The sequence below is a fragment of the Cetorhinus maximus genome, chromosome 29 (assembly GCF_964194155.1).
Source record: "Cetorhinus maximus chromosome 29, sCetMax3.hap1.1, whole genome shotgun sequence".
Lineage (NCBI taxonomy): Eukaryota > Metazoa > Chordata > Chondrichthyes > Lamniformes > Cetorhinidae > Cetorhinus > Cetorhinus maximus.
The window spans coordinates 12,077,987-12,092,995 of NC_135907.1; the positions used below are offsets into that span (position 1 = coordinate 12,077,987).

A 15,009-nucleotide genomic window follows, 5' to 3' on the forward strand; every position below is an offset into this window, starting at 1 on the left:
GCTGTGCAAACCAGTCCAGAAGGGGAGTCCCTTATCCTCATACAGTTCCCTACCAGACTATGGTAACTTTTGGGAATGGATCTATTCATATATAATGGCAAGTCCTTCCTCATTATTGTTGATTATTTCTCTCGGATCGAAGAGAAGTGTTTACACACAACCACAGAGTCGGTCATTAGGTCGTTGGAAGAAATGTTGTGATCCATGATTCATTTGCTAATGAATAATTCATTTTTTTTTCAGAATTGCTGGTTTCAACACCTCATCAGCTCCCCAAGGTATCCACAATCTAACGGTGTGTTGGAAAGGGGCATCTGCACTATTAAAATCCTCCTGAAAAATTATGAATTTCTAATGGCGCGTTTGACATAGATCCACCCCACTACAATGTGAATTAGCCCCATCAGAGCTGCTGATGGGCAGAAAACTTTGCACTCAACTTCTCATGCTGCCAGAGAAATTAATCCCAGGGTTGGCAGTCAGGGACTATCAGGACCGAGAACATTCTTACAGACAGTGACCAAGCTTCCACTTAAAATAAGAGGTGCCATACTAGAAACCAGCCCAGGCTAAACAGAGGTGACAGAGAAGGCGTTATTGTCCTGAGGGATGAAGATCAACAACATACCCCAAAAGGCACAATCATTCAGAACAGGAGGAGTCTTCTCCTCATTCCTCGTGACAAAACTCCTATCGTATACTTGAGCAAATCAGACGTAGAAACCCAAATAATTGCAAACCAAGTACTACAACTTCAACTCCAGACCAAGAAAATCACCCCAAAGTAATTGAGACTACCACTCCTCCAAACTTGAAAAGAACGAGATCTGGTAAAGCCTCCAGACTGCCTGAATCTGTAAAGTCAGAAACTTGGGACGAGAAAGGGTAGCATGTAAATATTATTGTAAATACATTTGGGTGAAGACTTGGGGAGGTGTAGTATTAGTGTGTTCGGGACTGTAATATACAAGCCTCTAGACCTCTTCATGAGACAGCATACAACCTTACAACAGCTGCCATGTTAACTACATTAAAACTGATGATTAAATGCAAGGGACTTGGGACTGAAAGTAGGAGAAACATTTTAACAAAACAAGTGTTGTGAGACTGGAATTTGAGTTTGAAGCAGAGACACCATCAACATATTAAGAATAGGTTGGTTAGGTAATTGAGGGAAAGGGAATGAAAGATGTATAGGATCAGAGCATGCATGTGGGATTAGGACAAACAGCATATCTATGGTCTTATGGTATCGAGGTGGCAGATTCCTCATTCAAGTATGTCCACGCTATAAGTGACTGTCGTCTGTGAGTCTTCATGACTGAGGAGTCCAATGAGAGATCAGCATGGAACTGGCAGTTCATGTTGTTTTTGTTGTTGTTGATTGTACTTGCATTGGTAGCAACAAATGGCTTTGTTTGCAGGTTTATTTTCTTTGTCACTAATGATTGCATAGAATTAGATAGAAATGACGATACTCGGGAAACAACTGCAGCCGACCGACCCATGAAGAGATGAGCGCTGAAATTTGGTTCAGTGTGCAAGGACCGTCTGCAACAAAATCACAACTTCTCCGTGTCCAGAGGAAGGCCAGTGGTAGCACTCTCTTGGGAAAACACTGCAACTGACAGGCCCATGTAGAGGCAAGCACTAAAATTTCATTCAGTATGCTTCAAGATCATCTATGTCAAACTTGCAATATCCAACATGTCCAGAGGAAGGCCAAAGGTGGCGCAGTTGCAGAAGTTCCCCAAGCATCAACAAATCCCTTGCATTTAAACGTGTATATATGTCTATTTGTTCAACCTCTCAACCACAGAGAATGGTCTTCTCTATGTATCCTAAGCCCGCCTTCATAATTTTAGACGCCTGTCAAATTACTGCGTAATTCCTCTGTTCCAACATACTCATAATAGAAATCTGCGTTTATGTGGCGTCTGTTGCAATGATTTACTGTTTGAGGTAATAATTAAGGATTTTGGAGAATCTAATTATTGTACATGGATAGTCAACCAGTGGTTATAACCCGTATTGATTTATTTAAAAAGAAATGTAAAATGTAACAGTGTCCCGTTGTTGAGGGAAAAATCTAAAAACCGACTTGGATATCTGGTGCTCTTTTGTGTGCTGTTCTCTTTTTGTGTGATCAAATGTAAAATATAGTATTAGGGAAGCATTCCTTTCAGTAACACTTGAGCCTTGCTTGCAATGGACTGCTTGTACTTATGGTTGAGATTTGGGTATTCTTGGTAAATCATAGCCCAAAAGAAACTTGTAGATCGCTGTTCCTAACCTTGCATCTCATTACATAAGGAAGATTGTCAGTCGTCAAATTCCAGTTAGATTTGTAGCATTTGGTGAGGGATGGCATCGTCAAGCCCATTTGAAGCCTTTCCTCGTATCATTGGTTAATTTTGAGGCAAACAAATTCTTGACTATGACCACTTGTCTCATTCCTCCTGTTATGTAAGCTGAAACAAGAAACCTGGGTTGAAGTGGGTATTTTAAGAGCCTAACAACTGGTATGCCTATTGTACTCTGCAGCTGCTCACAGTGTACCTGTGAAATGGTTGCAGTTGAAATCTAGGCTGCTGGGTCTAAGGTATCACCTCAAACTAACTGAAAGAGAATTATAAAGGAACATGTAATGGATTCAGGTCCTTCAGTGGTGTGGTTTGTTGGCTTTGGACATTAAAACAAAACGTGTGTATGAATAAAATTATATATCACACATGCGTGAACATTTGTAACTATCTTTGCATTCATGTTATTCTAGAGTGTTGATCAGTGCAGCTAGGAATAAAAATAAAAGTTAGCAACAGATTTTGCAGTAATTATAATGGCAGCTTTGTTTTAATGCATATGACTATCTGGTAATTACATGGGTTCTATATATGTTGTCCAGAGGGTTAGGGCGTCTGTCTTCCATCGTGCAGCCAAACTGGTCAGCACCCCAACAGTTATGTCAGAAAGCACATTTTCAATATCAACACATGGTGCGGCAAGTTAATTTGACTAAGTTCACTAGAAACGCCTGCTGCAGGGAGTGAGTTTTTTCGTGTACAAGACTATTCATCGAGTAATTTTGATAGCTACGGAGTAAGTAACCTTGAGGCATCCAAGTGAAAATAGGGTGACTGCTTTCTAAAAGAGCCATGAATGTTTGTTTGTGATTGGGTACACCTTCAAATGTTAGTGACTCTAACTAATAGTGTTTTATAGGAAAATTTGTGGGTTATGGGTGGTTATGAAAATGGAATATGAAGGTGCTTCTATACCCTAGATGTTTTCAAGTCTCTTTCTCTTCCTTCGCCACCCATGCTCTTGAATGTACAAATGTAATTCGTATTTATTGTGAATGGGAGGAGAAGAGACAGCGAGGGAGGTTGTATGTGTATTTGAGGTAGTTGTGTTTTTGAATTGCATCCGTGGGCCACTGAACTAATGTCATAAGGGAACTGTGAAGAACAGGTATAGTATTTGCTGCTGTTTCGACAAATATGGTCTGACCTCATGGCATGTTTAAAGACTAAACGTTGTTTTTCATGGGGAAATTTTATGGTGATAAGAGAGCTGTTGCATCCAGAATGATATTCTATATGCAGCATGCTATCCCTGTGCAAAGATATGTAGCTTCTTCTAATCGTGCTAATTGATTAGCGAAGCTTTTTCTACTGCAGTGGACAGAGGTGTGTTCGAGTAAACCAGGTTGGGAAAGGGTTTTTTTATTCTTGTGATCGTTTATATTTTAAAAGCAGCCAATTTATGTAACTGGCTCAAGCTATCAGATTCTGATGATTGTCTTCAGATTTCCAGCAATATGTCTCTTTTTTTTCACACCCTCCTTTCATTACCATATAATCACCTCCTTTGCCCCTCAGTCTGTTGCCAGGCGAACTTCGCAGGGCTTACTGCTGATTGCTCAGCTCTGAGCAGTTCCTTTATTGGCTGTTGCTGGCTTGATTATGCAGACCTATCAGACAGCAGGTATTCATCCCTCCCCCCACCCAGTGCTGTGACTTCAAAGAAGGTGAGGTCTTTTTGCTGCCGTTGCTGAGACTGAGTTACAAAATGGCTGCAGGGGGCTCCCTCATGGGTATGTCCAGTATTTTTACATTTGTCTTTCCACAATGCAGAAATTTCTTAAAGCTTATTTTCTGGCGCATATATTTTGCAAACTACATTTATCCAAAAATTATGTACACAATCAGGGAAATTTAACTTTGACATAAAAGCGTTTTCCATACTTCAAGATTAGAGCTCTGTGGCGTGGTTGCATCGAACCAGTTAAATAATTAACAAATACAGCAGTTCTGTTATTTCAAACAATGAAGAATTGGGGCAGTGATTATTTCTCCATTGATCCCCATTTTAAAGTAATTTTATCATGTGCAGCAAACAAGGATTGAAAAATTGGAAGAGTATGCATGATGCATCATGGGATGGATGAAACCGATTTAATTGGGATCAAATTTTGGCAGCATTTTTCACTAATGTTAAAATAGTTGGGGGGTGGAAATGGGGAGCAAAGGCTCAACATGGTTTGCTGGGAAAACTTGGCAGATGATTAGTAGCATGATTACCTGTAACCAATGTCCGCTGTTTTCAGTTACCCCCATCTCTATAAACTGGTATTTTTATGCTGATTTAACTTTAATTGAGTTTACTGATTCACACAAAGCTGTTAACTGTGAACTTGCTTTTGAAATGGCAGTGATTTAAGATGTTGCTTGCACTATCTTTTTTTCTTGTTTGAGAATTTAATCAGCTTTTGAATGAAGAGCCCTCACTAGCGGATCTTTCGTAATCTAACAGCAAGGCAGGAAAACAGTGTTTGGATTCGCTTTAAGTGAGAACTTAAATGTCAGCATGGAGACGTGAATTTTTTCCAATTAAAATTTGATTGAATGCATTGCAGATTATGAAAATGCAGATTTCTTAAGCACTCGATTATTTGGCCTTTTTGTGACACGACATATTGCAGGAATTGTTGACTGCAGTAAAATAGATTACCGTAAATAGCCCAGAAGGAAGATTTTTATCTACCAATGATGGCAGGCCTTCCCATGTTTGTGTTGGAGGGCAGATGGATGATCATTGTTTAGCATTTCCCTTTTATCTCCTTCAAATTACAAGGCCAAGATTACAGAATTTTTTACAGATTATAGAATAAATTTCACTGTTCTTAACAGTAGCAGAATTCACTTATGACATTAAGATTAATGTTATGGAAATAATCCTTGCCGCATGACCTTTGTTCCATCCAAGGACAAAAAGGAGCTCATCTCCCTGATTGATTGTCTAAATTACTAAGTGAATGTAAACAAAATGTATACACTCAAAACAACACCTCATGAGGAAGACTTGCACAAATGTTGGTGAATTGCAAAAGTTTTGAAACAATGATTGGCAATTGCTATATTATGGTGAACTCAGCTTGAAAGATCTGTTGCATGTTCTGCAGCATTTCACTTCATGTTACCCAAAAGACCTGCTGTTTACCAAATAACAAAATGTGCAAAAACTTCTTTTGCCGTTTCACAATATATGGTTTTAACTACCAATGAGAGATGATTGCTTATGCATTATTGCAGAGATTTAAAAAACCTAAAGGAGTTCCCCTTAAAGGAAGTAAATAGCATGTAACAAATTTAGAATGTAAGAGAACTTAGTTTCTTTTGAGTAAGTAAACCGTGACAGCACTACTTGTAGGAAGCAAGTCGGGTTCCTTTTCAAAAATAAGCATGTTGTGTGTTTGGACTAGCCTCTGTCTAAGGATACAGTTTGTTCATCCTGTTCAACAGTTCATATGCCCTGTATATGCATATTAAAAAAATTCAATGTTTTTAAAAATTCCAGCAACTGATGCACTCGTGCTCAGTTACACTTTTTTTGGTGAAAACTGGCATGTAGCTGGTGAGCAAGATTGCCCTCTGGTGTCAATATGAAGGGCAGACAACCAAAGGAGATTATATGGCTACAGGGTTTGTTGCACATTTGTTCAGGAGAAATGACCTTTTTAAAAATAAAACTTGGCCACTTCCCATTTTGCAGTTAAACCCTATCACAGATGAAATTTTTTCATACCTGAATATCAACTTTAGATCGATTCCATGTGTTACATGGGAAGGACAGGGCCAGAAACGATTCTGCAGATCTTTTGGCCAGTTTTACACAGTCTTGTGTTTATCTTGTGCAGCTGTTCAAAATTCCCTTTTTTACATCACATTAGTAGCATAATAGCAAGTTAACTAACCTATTGACTGTAAAACAATACTTCCAGCTCCAACGGTTGGGATTGTGAATTGTTCATTTTGCTGCATATAAGTGGTGGTTATAGGGTATACACTTGGGGGGGGGGGGGGGGGGGGGGAGAACCGGTTAGATGGCATTCCATCTATACACTTTTCTCAAGAGAAACTAGTGGGTGAGTTAACAGGCAGGATGAAGAAATTTTCAAGAGTACAAAGTACATTGTAGGGATAGAAGAAAAGATTTCATTCAGCATGATATTGGGACAAATTAAGTGTCTAATGAGGCACTTTAGGGAACAGGAACTGACTACTGGATTTGAGCACTCAGATTATCAAGCTGAAGTTAAGTGACAGGAAGAAATTGAGGGGACAAAGAAAGACATTTGATAAATCTAATAGTATGATTCTAAAGTCAGTTGAAGCTTAAGATGGGGAGTCACTATCTGTCATAACTGTAATAAACCTCTTTTTGGGAATCACTAATTAAAATTTGCTTTCTTGGTAAATGTTGCATTTTTTTCATAAAATTAACTTTACCTGCCACAAAATAGATGCTTGACTGTCAATTTTGGGAATTAATCTCAATGCTTTATTTAGTAATTGAGTGCAATGTAAAAATAGCCAGTTACTACAAAGGAATTGTTTTGGAAGTCAATTTAAAAAACATAGATTCTTCCAAATGATTTTGTTGTGTGTGAATCTTGCTCCTTTTGTTGTTTTCAGTTTGTACCATCATAAGTGCTGCATTCTCCTGGTACACGAGTCTTGTGCAGCTATCGACAAGTGCAAAATAAACTTGCCAGAGCAATCCAGTAAAAGGGCTGTGCATCATTAGTGTGGTATAAAAGGAACTCCTGATACAGACTATCTTTTACCTCAGTTTTATTTGCTACTGCTCCATGTGTTAACTAAAGAACTTTGCATTATTAAATTACATACCTAATGGAATAAAATATTTTATCAGCCAGGGCCAATATCTGTCGTCACTTCAAAGTGTGTTCAGTATGCTTATGAAGTTTGCCGAATTAAATGAAAATGGCCACATGTCTGTTGTGTCTTGAAGCCTAGTGGTTAATGAGGCAGAAAATGCTACCCAAGTAAACACTAGGGAAAACAGGCCATATAAAGCGAAGCTCAGGCCATTCCTTTTTATTTCTGTAAGCCCCACCTCTTTCCGGTGGCCAGTGCCCTCAGGTCGTCTCTAGTGGCTGGCTGTCTGACTCTCTCAATTCCTGAAAAATGCGCACAATGGATTGTGAAAAACAACAGTGTGACAAGGAATCAATTCTATATTCTTCTTATCGTGCAACATCGGTATCAGCAGAGGTTGGGTAAACAGGATGTTTCAAATTTGGCTTTGTAATTTTAGGGAGGGAAAGAAGCTTTAATGCGGCCAAACCTTTATCTTTGTTGCTGTTGTGTCTAACATACAGAATCAAATTCTTTCTTTGCCAGAAAATTCTAGAAGCACTTACTGAAGTACCAACTGTCTACAATTCACAGCCTCATTGCTGCTCCCTGTTGGTGTGCAGAAGAATATCCGCTAACTTGCAGTTAGATTCTTTGAGTGGCTACTTCACACTCAATCTACTTCCACTCCTGTCGGAAATTCTGATTATAACCTAGGGTTGTGATTCCTGGTATGTTTTAATCAAAAAGAAACCAGAATTTTGATTACATTTCATTGCTCCATGTTTTCTTGAGGTTCTTCAGTGCAAAACATGAATTGTGAATAGCACTGTAATTAGTAGTCATTTTAGTGTTAGGAGTTAGAGTGGAATGTGGAATAGTGTGCTTTGTTTTTCCATTGCTTACATCATGTAGTTTTAGGTTGGCAATTTATAGGTTAAATAAAAATGAGTGTAAAAGTGCTTTAAGGCATTGACTGGCACTGAGCGCTGGCACATTATGCAATCAGTCTGTTGTTTCACCTGCCCTTGAGACAGTATATTTTCACACATGCTGTATTGTAATTTTCTTTCCTTTCTCTTTTATGTCCTGCATGCGATGACTTTTAGAAATCTGACTAAAAATGTCACTACCCACTAAATATTCTATCAACCATTTCTGTAAAACATCCATTGTAAAGTTCAGCTTTTACAGTTTTTAAGCTACTTTGAATGATTATAGTGCATCATTCTTTTTGAAATTCTGCAACAAAATGCAGTTAAGTTGAAGAGTAACATTGCTGGAAGCAAACCTTCTGAATCCAGTCTTGACATGCACTAGTCACAGAAACCCTCCCTCCTTGCCCCTGCTGTAAGGGTGTATGCTTTTCTTCTTACACTTAATACAGTTATTAATCTGTGTTTCAGTTACATGTGCTCCTGTGCAGTTGGATAATATTTCCTTCAAATATGTTTTCTGTTCTGTGCTATGTTAGGGTCTTGCTCTTTTTTAGTTTGAAGGATGTTGGGTAAACAATCATTTCTGAAGGAGGTGATCCTGTCTGACCAATAACCCCTCTCTCTTTGAGGAAGCAGTGTCATAAGTGAGCTGTGGAAAGTGTATGACAGTGTACCTAGACTATCAAAAGGGATTTGACCAAGTTCTCCATGAAATGCTATTAAATGCCAGGTAAGCCATGCGACTGAGTAAGAAACTGGCTGACAGATAACAAATAGTTTGTCGGAGGAATTACATCCGGGTGGGATGGGTGTAGATCCAAGTCGGGGACTGCACATCTCCGTGTTGGAATCACTGCTGTTCCTAACTTACATAAATGACCTAGATTCCAATAACTCAATGCAAAGTCTTCAGATTTGCAGTCAGTATCATTCTAGGAGGGTCAGTTGTAATTTTTGAGCTGCCTCCAGATGCAGTGTGTGAAATGTGTGTGCACAAAACATTTGCATGTGAAATATAATGCATAAATGTGCAGAGCCAAGTAAGGAGGAAAATAAGCAATACACTTTTTTTCAAGTTGTAGTTAAAATAACCTGGATGAAACTAAAGAGACCAGGGTGTCTTTGAAGGCTTAACACTAGACATGTCTAACTGGTGCAGAACCGCAAGCATTAAAGATGAAACAACTGAATACAAGTTAGTGGAAGTTATGGTCAAACTGTATAGTGGCCTAATGAGACCACAACTGCTTGCATTAATAGCTATCAAGACATGGAGGAGGTATTAATGTAATGGAGGGAGTGCAGATAAGAGCCATGATGCCAATCCCTGGTGTTTCACCTGGAAAGGAGTCCTCTGAGAAATGACGAGGTGTACTAGATAGGTAAGAGAATGGAATCTGGAATACCAGTTCATATTAAAATGTGATTGTAGAAAAAGAGGATATGTATTTCAGTTAGTTGTGTTATATTTATGACCAGTATTAGGAAGTACTTAATCTCGCATCAATATCTATTCAATGTGTGGAATAGATTTCCAGAAAAGTGTAGTAGAACCAAAAATCCAGGAACCATTTAGATTTTGCAATGGGAGAAGTTCCGGATCATTCTGGGTGGGTGGATTTAAATGGTTTGAATGACCTTCTGCATCCAAACTGTGATTATGCTAAAGTTCCTATGTGCAGTACTGGCTTTAATAGTTGAATATAGGGACAGTTAACCAAATCATTTTCAAGACTTTTCCCCCCCCAATTGTTGATCTTTCATACTCCATAAAATTGCCTCACTGGAATTCCTTATCTTCCTGGATCCATTGAATTGCTTCCAACTCTTGACAAGATGTTAAAAAGGTGCAATACACTAAAAAGATAAAACCTTGCGGAAAAAGCCAGTTTCCAATCTAAGTGTCGAACACTCACTGCAGCTGTGAGAATTTGTTTCCATGAGTTTCTCTACTGCTGTTAAATTTCTATAGAGAAACCTTCTGCACCATGGCTAGTTCTTTTTCTCCTTGAATACCGAGCTCAGATAATCGAGCCAACACTTTGCAGATTAATGGATGAATTGAGTTGTCAAATGAAAGGTGATATCTTGCAGATTGGTTCTACCAAGTTACAGAATTTTGCCTTGGTGTAACGAGTGAAATATATTAAATATGCATTTGTTCAAATTCCATTTGAAAACTAATTGAGCTCATCTAATGATGCATCCAGATCATGCAGCTCCCCATATGGTTCTAAGCTTGGGTGGCAATTTGGGCACCAGTCTCAGCATCCTTGAATTAGCATGGGGGAATTAAGTAGGGGTAAAAAACGGATAAAGCTGAAAATACTCAACAGGTCAGGCATCCTCTGGAAAGTAACAAATTTAAATATTTAAAATTCCTTGTTGCTTGCCTTAGGCAGCAGAATTCTAAGGTGACTGATTCAGTTTAACAGAAAAAGTGGAAATGGAAAAAAATGGTATCAGTAAAAGTAATAATAAAGCTGTCGTATTAGGGAAGGCGACCGTACCCAGTCTGGCCTATATATGACTCACCGCTGCCACAGTGTGGCTGACTCTCAACTGCCTCCTGAAGTAGCCTAGCAAACCCCTCAACAACTCCTTACATTTATGTGGTGTCTTTAATGTGTCAAGGAGCCGCAGAGGAGCGTTATCAGATGAAATTTGACAAAACCATAGAGATTTTAGGAGAGGCAACTAAAAGCTTTGTCAGATATGGTTTGAGGAGTGCCTTACAGGAGCGAGAGAGAGAGGCAGAGGGGTTTAGGGAGGGAAATTCAGAACTAAGGACTTAGACAGCTGAAGGCATTGACTGCAAGTGGTAGGGTGATGGAAATTCAAGATGGGCAATTGTCAGAATTGGAAGAATGCAGAGGTCTTGGAGGATTATAGGGTTGGAGAATGCACTCAGTTGTAGCTGCTAACAGAGGTTCAAGATGCTGACCCATCACCACCACCTTGGCAACTAGGGATTGACATTAACCAATGGCTTTGACACTCGCATTCTGAGAATAAATTTTAAAGTCCAGGCCAAGATTTAAAGCTGAGAATATGACAAAAGTGCTACATAGCATCCCCTGGTGGCTAGCATTTGGAACAGCAGGCAACTGTAAACTTCGTTTTTAAAACCATATAAAAATGCAAGCCTTTTAGTAAATGTGAATGAGCATCACAAGTTTTGTGACTGGCAAAAACATTGCCTGAAATTTTAATGAAGTGCATTAGATTGGGAAAGTCTCATCATAATGCTACTTGTAGGCATTGCAGACACCATTAACATTGAAAACTGCAGAGGGGGAACATTTGACTAATTTTTAAAAAATGTATAGACGTTTTTTGCGTGGCACATTGTATATCATGATTTAATAAGCAATAAAGGCCTTGAAGCCTGATCAGAGTCTGCTGAACCATTGTAAATTTACAATATACATGTTTAACTACATTAAAATTCTCTGAACCAATCTTTCAGGGTCTAAGAAACATTACCAAATGATTACCCAAGGGCAGGTTAAATGAATATTTGGCAGATTTATCAATAAAGTTGAATTTTGAGTTGCACTGGATTGCAGAGATTTTCAGCCTTTGATACTTCTACAGAGCCAAGGGAAAATTAAATTGGTAAATTTTAGGACAGTAGAATTAATACAAAGAAGTGGGGGGGAGTGGGGGAAGTGAACCTGGAGGCAGTAACCACCACTAGAAGAGCTATCCAATCTAGTCCAATCTGTGGCTCTGGAGCAGAGTGGCCACATTCTGAGAGAAATCCATGTGTGACATTGCAGGAAAATGGATGTGATTGGTGAATATTTTCCTTGTTTATCTTAAACGTGTGTAATTTCTTCATAATTGTAAGGTTTTTAGTTGAGGTTTACTAGCAGTAGTAAAGGTTATTGGGAGTAGCAGTGTTTATTAATTATAATTAATAAATTAACTAACAAGTAATAAAGATGACAGGGCAGATGATGTGTTGCAACTGCAGAATGTGAGAGTTCCTGGACACTGGGTTGATCACACCGGGAGAATGAGCTAACACATCTGCAGTAAGTGACTGTAGCTTGAGCTTTGGCTCAGAGTTATTGAGTTGGAGGCCAAGCTGCAGACACTGTAATGCGTAAGGGAGAGAGAAAGTTACTCGAACACTTTGTACCACACCCCTTAGGATAGGGTCTTCTGATTTGGTCAGTGGTCAGGGACAGGAGAGAGTGACTGCACTGCAAGTGAGGCAGGTATGGGGACTCGGAAGGCAGAAGTGGAGGAGCCTTAGCCTTCGCAATTATCCATCAGGTTCAAGGTTCGTGCAGTCTGTATGGATGAAAGTGGTGGCTTCAGGATGGGTGGGCAAACCAAGGTACAGGAAGCCATTCAAGCTAGGGGAGTTGATAGGAATGTGGTGGTAATTGGGGCCGAGCAGTGAAATTGGAATCTTTAAAGAGTCTTGGGGCTGGAGAATGAGTAGTCGATATTGGTAGAGTTTGTGGGATACACAAAATGTATGTGTTGGTGAGAACAAAGTGTGCAAAGTGTTGAACCTTTAAGTGGCGGCAGAGTGAGTCGGACTAGAAATAGCATAATGGAAAATATGGAAAGACTTTTGGCAGTTGGATCAAAGACCAAAATGACTGCCAGGTGCTTCTTAGTTTGATTTTCAATTCCAAACCGCAGTCACTCCCAACTTCAGTCATTGAACTTTTATAAGCAGAAGACACTCGTGTGTTTGCACTTAGTAAGAACGCGCATGAGAAGAAAATGAACCTTCTCATCAGCAACACCTAGAAAACAAAGGCCCTCTTACAATCAATTCCCACAGTGCAACAACACCTGTTGATTAAGATCAATTTAGACCATTTTCCATACATTGCCAGCCACCCCTTGGTGAAGGCAAACATTGGCAATGAAATTCTTCATCACTTACAATGTGCCAGTTCATTGTTCAGCCAACTGAGGGTAAGAGCATTTGAGGACCAGGATCTCCAGACCAAGGCCATAGTTCACCGGACAGCAGTGATGTCCGCACTCCCACTATGTTTTTGAGACTTGGAAAGCCTGCAGCATTTACCTCAAAGCATCACAGGCAGTGTCCTTGAAAGATCCTCCAAATCCTGTGGCATGAAAGGCAATGCAACAGCAAGGTTGCACCAAATCAACATGCCCAGCCTAGAGGCGCTAACTGCTCAAAGCCACCTCCACTAAAAGACTTTAGGGATGATCTCAAAGCATCCCTAAGGAGGTCAAACATCTCCACTGACTCATGGCAACTAACCAAAATGACAGAAGGTTCATTCAGGAAGGCAATGAATACAGACCTCATTGGGAACATGCAGAGACGAAGTCAAGGCGGCGGAGTGAGTACAAAAGCCTCCAAACAACACCTGCCCCACATGTGGCCGAGACTGCAGATCACTCATTGGACTTAACAGCCACCTCCAGAACCCATCAAACCAGAGTGGAAGCAAGGCAACCCTGAGCCCAAAGAACTGCATAAGAAGAAAAACTAGTGAGTCTTAAAACTGCTTTACTATTGATTCCTATGGGAACCTATGATTCACTTAAAATCACTTCATTTAGTCTGATTTTCCAGGAACACATCTACAGCATTTAAGTGAGGGCTTGCTGTATATCAAATGGTTTGATAATTCCTCTGAATAAATTGCTTTGCCATACGGCTCTGACATCAATAAGTGTTTTTTTAAAATTAATAAAATTCCTAGTTATTCACATTTGCCTGAGTGTGGCATCAAGGAGCCCTAGCAAAACTGGAGTCAATGGGAATCAGGGGGAAAACTCTCCACTGGCTGGAGTCATACCTAGCACAAAGGAAGATAGTTATGGTTGTTGGAGGTCAGTCATCTCAGCTCCAGGACGTCACTGCAGGAGTTCCTCAGGATAGTGTCCTTGGCCCAACCACCTTCAGCTGCTTCATCAATGGCCTTCCTTCCATCATAAGGCCAGAAGTGAGGATGTTCACTGATGATTGCACAATATTCACCATTTGTGACTCCGATGCTGTAGTAGCCCATGTCCAAATGCAGCAAAACCTGGACAATATCCAGGCTGACAAGTGGCAAGTAACATTTGTGCCGCACAAGTGCCAGGCAATGACCATCTCTAAGAGAGAATCTAACCATCGCCCCAAGACATATGCTCCAAGGCATAGCCATCACTGATTCCCTCGCTATCAATGTCCTGGGGGTTACCATTGACCAGAAACTGAACTGGACCAGCCATGTAGATACTGTGGCTACAAGAGCAGGTCAGAGGCTAAGAATCCTGCAAAGAGTAACTTGCCTCCTGCCTCCACAAAGCCTGTGCACTATCTACAAGGCACAAGTCAGGAGTGTGATGGAATGCCCTCCTCTTGCCTGGATGAGTGCAGCTCCCACAACACTCAAGAAGCTTGACACCGCCCAGGACAAAGCAGCCCACTTGATCAACATGACATCCACAAACATTCACTCCCTCCATCACCAATGCACAGTAGCAGCAGTGTGTACCATCTACAAGATGCACTACAGGAATTCACCAAGGCTCCTTAGACAGTACCTTCCAAACCCCTGAACACTACCATCTAGAAGGATAAAGGCAGCAGACACAAGAACACCACCTGGAAGTTCCCCTCCAAGTCATTCACCATCCTGACTTAGAAATATATCACTGTTCTTTCACTGTCGCTGGGTCAAAATCCTGGAACTCCCTTCCTAACAGCAGCGTTCCTAACAGTACCTATACCACATGGACTGCAGCAGTTCAAGAAGGCAGCTCACCACCACCTTCTCGGGGGCATCCAGGGATGGACAATAAATGCTGGCCCAGCCAGCGAAGCCACATCCCGTGAATGAATTTTTTTTAAAAAATCATCTTTGGAATGTTTAAACATGTCAAGACATTATTTCTGCTGTTTTATAAAACAC

At 40.2% G+C, this 15,009-nt stretch overlaps 1 protein-coding gene across 10 annotated transcripts in view; it reads left to right on the top strand.

Moving 5' to 3' along the window:
- Positions 1 to 15,009, top strand: part of LOC144669618 (activating transcription factor 7-interacting protein 1-like) — a 183,793-nt gene that overhangs the window by 69,903 nt on the left and 98,881 nt on the right. The window contains exon 1 of one of the 10 annotated variants that reach the window (XM_078532164.1): positions 4,016 to 4,096. The exons of the other annotated variants lie outside the window; for them this stretch is intronic. The gene's annotated coding sequence lies outside the window, so the exon portion shown is untranslated. Of the gene's footprint in view, positions 1 to 4,015; positions 4,097 to 15,009 lie in introns of those variants that run through there. 10 annotated transcript variants of the gene reach the window in all.